The sequence below is a fragment of the Neomonachus schauinslandi genome, chromosome 9 (genome assembly GCF_002201575.2).
Source record: "Neomonachus schauinslandi chromosome 9, ASM220157v2, whole genome shotgun sequence".
Classification (NCBI taxonomy): Eukaryota; Metazoa; Chordata; class Mammalia; order Carnivora; family Phocidae; genus Neomonachus; species Neomonachus schauinslandi.
In genome coordinates this window covers 115786539-115798624 of record NC_058411.1, presented here as the reverse complement: position 1 = coordinate 115798624, position 12086 = coordinate 115786539, and positions in this window count along the sequence as shown.

The window sequence follows — 12086 nt, the reverse complement described above, 5'->3', positions numbered from 1 at the left end:
ATGAAAAGAACATGCAGCCAAGAACACTTTATCCAGCAAAGCTGTCATTCAGAATGGATGGAGAGATAAAGAGCTTTCAGGACAGGCAGAAACTGAAAGAATATGCAACCACCAAGCCAGCCCTGCAAGAAATATTAGGGAATTTTGGAAGGGAAGAGAGACTCCAAGAGTCACATAGACTAGAAAGAAACAGAGAAAATCTATAGAAACAGGGATGTTACAGGCAATACAATGGAACTACATTCATATCTTTCAGTAGTTACTCTGAATGTAAATGGGCTCAATGCTCTTATGAAAAGACACAGGGTTTCAGATTGGATTAAAAAAGCAGGACCCATCCATATGCTGTCTACAAGAGACCTGTTTTGAATCTAAAGATATCTCCAGATCGAAAGTGAGGGGATGGAGAACAATTTACCATGCTAATGGACCTCAAAAGAAAGCTGGGGTAGTAATCTTCATATCAGACAAATTATATTTTAAACCAAAGACCATAATAAGAGACATAGAGGGACATTATATCATACTTAAAGGGTCTATCCAACAAGAAAATCTAACAGTTGTAAATATCTATGCCCCCAACATAGGAGCAGCCAATTATATAAACAAATTAATAACCAAAATAAACATATTGATAATAATACATTAATAGTAGGAGACTTCAAAACTCCACTCACAGCAATGGACAGATCATCTAAGCAGAAGATCAACAAAGAAACAAGAGCTCTGAATCACACATTGGACCAGATGGACTTTGTAGATATATACAGAACATTCCATCCTAAAACAACAGAATACTCATTCTTCTCAAATGGATATGGAACTTTCTCTAGAATAGAGCACATACTGGGTCACAAATCAGGTCTCAACTGATACCAAAAGATTGAGATTATTCCCTGCATATTTTCAGACCACAATGCTTTGAAACTGCAACTCAACCATAAGAAGAAATTTGCAAGGAACTCAAACACTTGGAAGTTAAAGAGCATCCTGCTAAAGAATGATTGGGTCAACCAGGAAATTCAAGAAGATTGTAAACAATTCATTGAAACTAATGAGAATGAAAACACATTGGTCCAAAACCTATGGGATAGTGCAAAGGTGGTCCTAAGAGGGAAATACATAACCATCCAAGATTCTCTCAAAAAATTAGAAAAATCCCAAATGCACAAGCTAAACTTACATGTAAAGGAGCTGGAGAAAGAACAGCAAATAAAGCCTAAACCAAGCAGGAGAAGAGAAATAATAAAGATTAGAACAGAAATCAATAAACCAGAACCAGTAGAACAGATCAATGAAACTAAAACCTGGTTCTTTGAAAGAATTAAAAAGATCAATAAGCCCCTGGCCAGACTTACCCAAAAAGAAAAGAGAAAGGACCCAAATCAATAAAATCATGAATGAAAGGGGAGAGATCACGACCAATACCAAGGAAATAGAGACAATTATTAGAACTTATTACCAGCAGGCATATGCCAACAAACGAGGAAATGAGGAAGAAATGGATGCATTCTTGGACACTTATAAACTACCAAGACTGAAACAGGAAGAAATGGACAATCTGAATATACCAATAACCAGTAAAGAAATTGAAGCAGTAATAAAAAACCTCCCAAAAAACAAGAGTCCAGGGCCAGATGGCTTCCCAGTGGAATTCTACCAATCATTTAAAGAAGAAATCATACCTATTCTACTGCAGCTCTTCCAAAAAATAGAAACGGAAGGGAAACATCCAAACGTGTTCCCAGAGGCCAACATTACCCTGATCCCAAAACCAAAGACCCCATCAAAAAGGAGAATTACAGGCCACTATCCCTGATGAATATGGATGCCATAATACTTAACAAGATCCTAGCCAATAGGATCCAACAGTACATTAAAAGGATTATCCACCACTGACCAGGTGGGATTTAGTCCTGTGATGCAAGGGTGGTTCAACATTCGCAAATCAATCAACATGATAGAGCACATCAATAAAAGAAAAGACAAGAACCATATGATTCTCCCAACTGATGCAGAAAAAGCATGTGACAAAATATAGCATCCTTTCCTAATTAAAACTTTTCAGAGTGAGGGATAGAGGGAACATTCCTCAATATCATAAAAACCATCTATGAAAAGCTCACAGCGAATATCATTCTCAATGGGGAAAAGCTGAGGGCTTTTCCATTAAGGTCAGGAACATGACAGGATGCCCCCTCTCACCACTATTGTTCAACATAGTACTAGAGTTCTAGCCTCAGCAATCAGACAACAAAAAGAAATAAAAGGCATCCAAATTGGCAAGGAAGAAGTCAAACTCTCTCTCTTCACAGATGACATGATACTTTATGTGGAAAACCCAAAAGACTCCACCCCCAAATTACTAGAAGTCATACAGCAACTAAGCAACATGGCAGGATACAAAATCAATGCACAGAAATCAGTTGAATTTCTATACACTAACAATTTAACTGAAGATAGAGAAATTAAGGAATCAATTCCATTTACACTAGGACCAAAAACCATAAGGTACCTAGGAATAAACCTAACCAAAGAGATGAAGGATCTATACTCTAGAAACTACAGAACACTTATGAAAGAAATTGAGGAAGATGTAAAGAGATGGGAAAACATTCCATGCTTGTGGATTGGAAGAATAAACACTGTTAAAATGTCTATGCTACCCAGAGCAATCTACACTTTCAATGCCATCCCTATCAAATTACCATTGACATTTTTCACAGAGCTGGAACAAACAATCCTAAAATTTGTATGGGACCAGAAAAGACCCTGAGTCACCAAGGGAATGTTGAAAAAGAAAAACAAAGCTGGGGACATCGTGATGCCTGACTTCAAGCTATATTACAAAGCTATGATCATCAAGACAGCCTGGTATTGGCACAAAAACAGACATATAGATCAATGGAACAGAATAGAGACCCAAGAAATGAACCCTCAACTCTATGGTCAACTAATCTTTGACAAATCTGGAAAGAATATCCAATGGAAAAAAAGTCTCTTCAGTAAATGGTGCTGGGAAAATTGGACAGCCACATGCAGAAGAATGAAACTGGACCATTCTCTTACACCATACACAAATATAAACTCAAAATGGATGAAAGACCTAAATGTGATACAGGAATCCATCAAAATCCTAGAAGAGAACATAGGCAGTAACCTCTTTGACGTGGGCCACAGCAACTTCTTTGAAGATACATCTCTAAAGGCAAGGGAAACAAAAGCAAAAATGAACTTTTGGGACTTATCAAGATAACAAGCTTCTGGGTGCCTGGGTGGCTCAGTTGGTTAAGCATCTGCCTTTGCTCAGGTCATGATCCCGGGGTCCTCGGAGAAATGCAGAGCCTGCTTCTCCCTCTCCCTCTGCCCTTCCCCCTGCTTGTGCTGTCTCTCTCTCTCTCTCAAATAAATAAATAAAATCTTTTTAAAAAGATAACAACCTTCTTCACAGCAAAGGAAACAGTCAACAAAACTAACAGGCAACCCACGGAATGGGAGAAGATATTTGCAAATGACACTACAGATAAAGGGATGATATCCAAGATATATAAAGAACTTCTGGAACTCAACATCCAAAAAAACAAATAATTCCGTCAATAAATGGGTAGAAGACATGAACAGACACTTCTCCAAAGAAGACATACAAATGGCTAACAGACACATGTAAAAATGTTCATCATCACTAGCCATCAGGGAAATACAAATCAAAACCACAATGAGATACCACCTTATACCAGTTAGAATGGCAAAAATTAACAAAACAGGAAACAACAAATGTTGGTGAGGATGTGGAGAAAGGGGAACCCTCTTATACTGTTGGTGGGAATGCAAGCTGGTACAGCCACTCTGGAAAACAGTATGGAGATTCCTCAAGATGTTAAAAATAGAGCTACACTACAACCCAGCAATTGCACTACTAGGTATTTACTCCAAAGATACAGATGTAGTGAAAAGAAGGGGCACATGCACCCCAATGTTCAGAGCAGCAATGTCCACAATAGCCAAACTGTGGAAGGAGACAAGATGCCCTTCAACAGATGAATGGATAAAGAAGATGTGGTACATATATACAATGGAATATTACTCAGCCATCAGAAAAAGTATGAATACCTACCATTTTCATCAACATGGATAGAACTGGAGGGGATTATGCTAAGTGAAATAAATCAAGCAAAGACAATTATCATATGGTGTCACTCATATGTAACATGAGGAATAGTGCAGAGGACCATAGGGGAAGGGAGGGAAAACTGAATGGGAAGATCAGAGAAAGAGACAAATCATGAGAGACTCTGGACTCTGGGAAACAAACTGAGGGTTACAGAAGGGAGGGGGTTGGGGGAATGGGGTAATTGAGTGATGGGCATTAAGGAAGGCACGTGTTGTGATGAGTTCTGGGTGTTATATGCAACTAATGAATCATTGAACACTACATCAAAAAATAATGATGTACTATATGTTGGCTAACTAACCATAATTTTTTTTAAAAAAGACAAATATCATATCAGACAAATGAGGCTTTAAACCAAAGACTATAACAAGATATGAGAAAGGGCATTATATCATAATTAAGGGGTCTACCCATCAAGAAGATCTAACAGTAGCACCTAAATGAATAAAATCAGTGAATAACAAACATAAACTCATTGAAAATAATACAATTATAGTAGAGGACTTTAACACCCCACTTACAGCAATGGACAGATCATCTAAGCAGAAAATCAACAAGAAAACAATGGCTTTGAATGATGATACACTGGACCACATGGACTTACAGACATATTCAGAACATTTCATCCTGAAGCAGCAGAATACAAATTCTTTTCCTTTTTTTAAGATTTATTTATTCATTTTAGAGAGAGAAAGAGAGAGCATGCATGGGGGAAGGGCAGAAGAGGAGAACGAGAATCTCAAGTAGACTCCTGACTGCAGAGCCCAACACTGGGCTCCATCCCACGATCCTGAGATCATGACCTAAGCCAAAATCAAGAGTCCAAGCCTAACAAATTTAGCCAACCACGTGCCCCTACACATTCTTTTCTAGTGCACATGGAACATTTTCCAGAATAGATTACATACTCAGTCAAAAATCAGCCCTCAACAAATACAAAAAGATTGAGATCATACTGTGCATATTATCAGACCACAGCATTATAAAACCTGAAGTCAACCACAAGAAAATATTTAGAAAGACCACAAATAAATGTAGGTTAAAGAACACCCTACTAAAGAATGAATGTGCGAAACGAGGTGTGGGCAGAAAGGGGGCCGCCCCCTCACCCATCATGCAATGCATGTTCATGGGGAACCTGATGCTAAACCATTCCTAGATGACCTGCTTCTGGGTCGGGGTTTTGTACGTAGCAGGGCAGCTCCCTCAGTATGATCTATTGAAAGTCAGCCCTCCAAACAAGGGTTTATACAAGAAGAGGCAAAAAAGAAAATAACAAAGGGGAAAAAAAAGGATGAATGGGTTAACCAGGAAATTAAAGAAGAAATGAAAAAATACATAGAAGAAAATAAAAATGAAAACACGACAGTCCAAACCATTTGGAGATAGCAAACACAGTCATAAAAGGGAAGTATATTGCAGTACTGGCCCACCTCAAGCAGCAAGAAAAATCTCAAATACACAACTTAACCTCACAACTAAAGGAGCTAGACAAGGAACAAATAAAGTGTAAAGCCCTCAGAAGAAGGGAAATAATAAAGAGTAGAACAGATCAGTGATATAGAAATTTAAAAAAAAAAACAAACAAACAGTAGAACAGATCAGCAGGAGATGGTTCTTTGAAAGAATTAACAAAATTGACAAACCCCTAGCTAGACTTATGAAAAAGAAAAGAAGAAGGACCCAAATAGATAAAATCATGAAAGAAAGGGGAGAGACAACAGAAATAAAATTATAAGAGAATATTATGAAAAAGTATATGCCAAGAAACTGGGCAACAGGGAAGAAATGGAAAAATTCCTAGAAACCTACAAACTACCAAAACTGAAACAGGAAGAAATAGAAAATTTGAACAGACCTATAACCAGCAAAGAAATTGAATCAGTAATCAAAAATCTCCCAACAAACAAGAGTCCATGGCCAGATGGTTTTCTAGGAGAATTCTACCAAACCTTTAAAGAAGTAATATCTATTCTTCTAAAAAAGTTCCAAAAAAGTAGAAAGGGAAGGAAAACTTCCAAACTCATTCTACAAAGCCACTATTGATTCCAAAACCAGGCCAAGACCCTACTACAAAGGAGAATTACAGGACAATATCTCTGATGAACATGGATGCAAAAATTCTCAATAAAATACTAGCAAATTGAATTCAACAGTACATTTTTAAAAAGATTTTATTTATTTATTTGAGTGAGAGAGAGAGAGTACAAGCAGGGGGAGGGACAGAGGGAGAAGCAGACACCAGACATGGGGCTCAATCGATCCCAGGACTCCAGGATCATGACCTGAGCTGAAGGCAGATGTTTAACCAACTGAGCCAACTAGGCGCCCCAAGAATTCAACAGTATATTAAAAGAATTACTCATTGTGATCAAGTGGGATTTATTTCCGGGATCCTGAGGTGGTTCAACATTTGCAAATCAACCAATGTGATACACCACATTAATAAGAGAAAGAATAAGAACCATATGATCTTGTCAATAGATGCAGAAAAAGCATTTGACAAAATACAGCATCCTTTCTTGATTAAAACCCTCAACAAAGTAGGGATAGATGGAATATACCTCAATATCATAAAGGCCCTATACAAAAACCCACAGCTAATAATATTCTCAATGTGGAAAAACTGAGAGCCTCTCCCCAGCAGTCATGAACAAGACAAGGGTGTCCACTCTCACCATTACTATTTAACAGAGTATTGGAAGTCAGCCTCAGCAATCAGATAACAAAAAGAAATCAAATTCATCCAGGGGCGCCTGGGTGGCTCAGTCGTTAAGCGTCTGCCTTCGGCTCAGGTCATGATCCCAGGGTCCTGGGATCGAGCCCCGCATCGGGCTCCCTGCTCTGAGAGAAGCCTGCTTCTCCCTCTCCCACTCCCCCTGCTTGTGTTCCCTCTCTCGCTGTGTCTCTCTCTGTCAAATAAATAAATAAAAATCTTTAATTTTTTTTTAAAGATTTTATTTATTTAACAGAGAGAGACACAGGGAGATCAGGAACACAAGCAGGGGGAGTGGGAGAGGGAGAAGCAGGCTTCTCTCAGAGCGGGAAGCCCGATGTGGGACTCGATCCCAGGACCCTGGGATCATGACCTGAGCCAAAGGCAGATGCTTAACGACTGAGCCACCCAGGCGCCCTAAATAAAAATCTTTAAAAAAAAAAAAAGAAATCAAATTCATCCAAATTGGCAAGAAGAAGTCAAACTTTCACTATTTGCAGATGACATGATACTCTGTAGAAAACCCAAAAGACTCCACCAAAACAATTGCTAGAACTCATACATGAATTCAGCAAAGTTGTAGGATATAAAATCAATGTGCAGAAATCTCTTGCATTTCTATACACCAATAATGAAACAGCAGAAAAAGACATCAAGGAATTGCTCCCATTTGCAACTGCACCAAAAACCATAAGATACCTAGGAATAAACCTAACTAAGAGGTAAAGGATCTGTACTCTGAAAACTACAGAACACTTATGAATGAAACTGAAGAGGACACAAAGAAACGGAAAAGCATTCCATGCTCATGGATTGGAAGAACAAACATTGCTAAAAATGTCTATACTACCCAAAACAATCTACAGATTTAAGGCAATCCCTATCAAAATACCATCAGCATTTTTCATAGAGCTAGAACAAACAATCCTAAAATTTGTACAGAACCACAAAAGACCCCAAATATGCAAAGCATTTCTGAAAAAGAAAAACAAAACTGGATTTCACAATTCTGGATTTCAAGCTCTATTACAAAGCTGTAGTCATTAAGACAGTATGGTACTGGCACAAAAACAGACACATAGATCAATGGAACAGAATACAGAACCCAGAAATGGACCCACAACTATATGGTCAACTAATCTTCAACAAAGCAGGAAAGAATATCCAATGGAAAAAGGGGTCTCTTCAACAAATGGTGTTGGGAAGACTGGTCAGCTACATGCAGAAGAATGAAACTGGACCACTTTCTTACACCGTACACAAAAATAAACTCAAAATGGATGTAAAACCTAAATGATCATAAAGACCTAAATATGAATAGACATTTTTCCAAAGAAGACATTCAGATGGCTGACAGACACATGAAAAGATGGTCAACACTCATCATTAGGGAAATGCAAATTAAAACCATGATGAGATACCATCTCACACCTGTCAGAATGGCTAAAATTAACAACACAAGAAACAACAGGTATTGGCAAGGATATGGAGAAAGACAATTATGTGGTTTCACTCATATGTGGAATATGAGAAACAGCATGAAGGATCATAGGGGAAGGGAGGGAAAATGGAATGGAAAGAAATCAGAGAGGGAGACAAACCATGAGAGACTCTTAACTATAGGAAACAAACTGAGGGTTGCTGGAGGGGAGGTGGGGGGGATGGTGTAACTGGGTGAGGGGCATTAAGGAGGGCATGTGATGTGATGAGCACTGGGTGTTATATGCAACTGATGAATTACTGAACTCTACATCCTAAACTAATAATGTACTATATGTTGGCTAATTGAATTTAAATTAAAAAAAATTTTTTTAAATTTATTATTTACCATACAGAGCAATATTGGTTTCTGGAGTACAATTCAGTGATTCATTGCTTGCATACAACACCCAGTGCTCATCACAAGTGCCCACTTTAATACCCATCACCCATCTAGCCCATCCCTCAACCATCTCCCTCCATCAACCCTCAGTTTGTTCTCTATCATTAAGAGTCACTTATGGCTTGTTTACCTCTTTCCTTTTTTTCTCTTCCCCCTTCCCATATGTTCATCTGTTTTGTTTCCTAAATTCCACATATGAGTGAGATTGTATGGTATTTGTCTTTCTCTGATTTATTACACTTAGCATAAGACACTCTAGCTCTGTCCACATTGTTGCAAATGGCAAGGTTTCATTCTTTTTGATGGCTGAGTAATACTCCACTGTGTGTATATATGTGACATCTTCTTTATCTGTTCATTTGGAATCTCTCCAGTTTGGTTGTTGTTGACAATGCTGCTATAAACACCGGGTGCATGTACCCCTTCGAATCTATTTTTGTATTCTTTAAGCAAATAGCTAAGTAGTGCAATTAGTGGGTTGTAAGATAGTTCTATTTTTAACTTTTTAAAAAAGATTTTATTTATTTATTTGACAGAGAGAGAGACAGAGAGAGAGGGAACACAAGCAGGGGAAGTGGGAGAGGGAGAAGCAGGCTCCCCACTGAGCAGGGAGCCCAATGCGGGGCTTGATCCCAGAACTCTGGGATCACGACCTGAGCCGAAGGCAGCCACTTAACTGACTGAGCCACACAGGCATCCCTATTTTTAACTTTTTGAGGAACCTCCAAACTGTTCTCCAGAGTGGCTGCACCAGTTTGCACTCCCACTTACAGTGCAAAAGGGTTTCCCTCTCTCAACACCCTTGCTAACATTTTAATTTAAAAAATTAAAAAGATAGGGGCTCCTTGTGTTGGGCTCCTTGCTCAGTGGGGTGTCTGCTTCTTCCTCTCCCTCTGCCCTGTTTGTGCTCTCTCTCACTCTCCTCTCTCAAAAAAAATCTTTAAAAATAAATTAATTAATTAAAATAATTTTTAAAAAGATGCATCTCAGGACTTTTGCTCCCAGGAAGACAGAGTAAACCTACTTTTCCCTCTTCCTCTTGCTAAATACAATGAAAAACCTGACATTTTGTATAAAACAACCATTAGAAGACTCTGAAAGGTAGAAAAGAAAGAAAACTGGTTAGGGACACAGAAATGACACATCAGTGAAGCCCCTGAATTTTTATTTTGTCTCATATATCCCAGACAGGGTGCTAAAGAAGTTGGCAACCTGGAAACACCAACAAGCACAAACCAAGAAAAGCCTACTTTTTCTAGCCAAAGAAGCAGTTAAGGCACAGCTTAGTAGAACAAAAAACTTGTAAGCAATAATTGCTTTACTGCAGCCAAATGCTGCAAACCCACATCCACCCAAGACAGCAAAGGCCAAGTGAGGTACCTAAACCTCTACCCTCCCCAGGCTAAAATAAGGGGCCCAGGCCCCCATCCCTACTGGTGTCAGAAAAGACTGATGAGGATCTGGGATGTTCATCTCTGCTGGGTGTTAGGGAGTCCCACCTCCTCCCTACACACCCCTCACCTCCCTGTGAGGGCAGAGATAACTTCCTGCAATAAAAGGAACCCTTCCCCCTTCTTGCTAAGGTGTCAGAGGAGGCCAAGTGGAAAGTCAGGACTTTAACCACTGCTTGGCAGTAATGAGGAAACCCCCAATGGTGTCATTAGAAGTAGTAAGATGAACTACCTTCTTCCATGTGGGATGGTATAGCAGAGGCCCAGTGGGGAGCCAGAGTTCTCATCCTTGCCCAGCAATAATAGAGAATCCTTCCTCATCTTGATGCCAACTGAGGCCAAGTGAAAAACTTGGGCTTCTAACCCCACCTGGAAGCAATGAGGCAGTACCAGCCACTTCTGCTGGAGTGGTGTCAGAGGAAGCCAGTTAAACATGCACTAATAGGAATATAGAGTCTTATAATACCCAAAATGTGCAATGAAACTCATAAGGTTTCAATAAAAAAAAATCCAGCTATCAACAGTGATAACCAGGAAAACCTCAACTTGACAGAAAATAGATAACAACACTGAGATGAGAGATGTTAGAATTATCTGACTGAGATTTTTAAGGCAATCAAAATAAAAACACATCAACAAAAAGTAACAGACACACTTGGAACATTGGGAAAAAATAGAAATTCTCAGCAAAGAAATAGTCTCAGAAAAGAAGAGCCAAATAGAAGTGAAAAACACAACAGCAAAATTAAAAACTCAATAGATGAGTTCAACAACAAGATGGGGGGGTGAGAAAAGAACTCAGAACAACAGAAATCCAATCTGATAGAGTAAAAAAAAAAAATTAACAGAACGTCAGAAACATGTGGGATAATAACAAGATTTAACATTCATGTAATGAGAATCCCAGAAGACAAAGATTATGAAAAAGTACTTGAAGGAGTTGAAAGTACTTGAAGTACCTGAAAGTACTTGAAAAAAGTACTTGAAAAATACTTGAAAAGTACTTGAAAAAGTACTTGAAATACTTGAATGGCTGAAAACTCCCCAAATTTGGCAAAACACATAAACCTACAGATCTAAGACACTTAACGATACTAAAAAAAGGATAAATCCAAAGAAACCCACATCAAGACATATCACAAACTTCTGAAAACTAAAGACAAAGAAAAAAACCTTGAAACCACTAACAGAAATGACAACATACTTATAAGGTAAAAACTATTCAAATGACAGAAACCGTGGAGGCAGAAGAAGTGGCACCATATTTTTTCAAGAAATGAGACAAAAGAACTGTCAACATAGAATTATTTTGCATGGTGGGATGGATCAGCCTGGTGATGGGTATTAAAGAGGGCATGTATTGAATGGAGCACTGGTTGTTATACGCAAACAATGAATCATGGAACACTACATCAAAAACTAATGATATAATGTATGGTGATTAACATAACATAATAAAATAAAATTTTAAAAAATTTTTAAAAATTTGAAAAAATAAAATAGATAAGTTGGATAATCCTGTAACTATTAAGTAGACTGAATTTATATTTTTAAATTTCAAAATACAAATCTCCAGACCCAGATGATTATTTGAAAAATGCTACCAAACATTTAAAGAAGAATTAACACCAATTCTACCCAATTTCTTCCAGATAATAAAGATGAGGTACATTTCCGAGGTAATTTTATGAGGTTAGTGTTACCCTTATACCAAAATCAGACAGAGGCCTATAGGAAAGGGAAAAGGAAAGGCAAAAGGAAAGCAAGGGAAGGGAAGGGAGAAAGAGAAAGAGAAAGAAAGAAAGAGAGAGAGAGAGAGAAGAAAGAAAGAAAGAAAGAAAGAAAGAAAGAAAGAAAGAAAGAAAG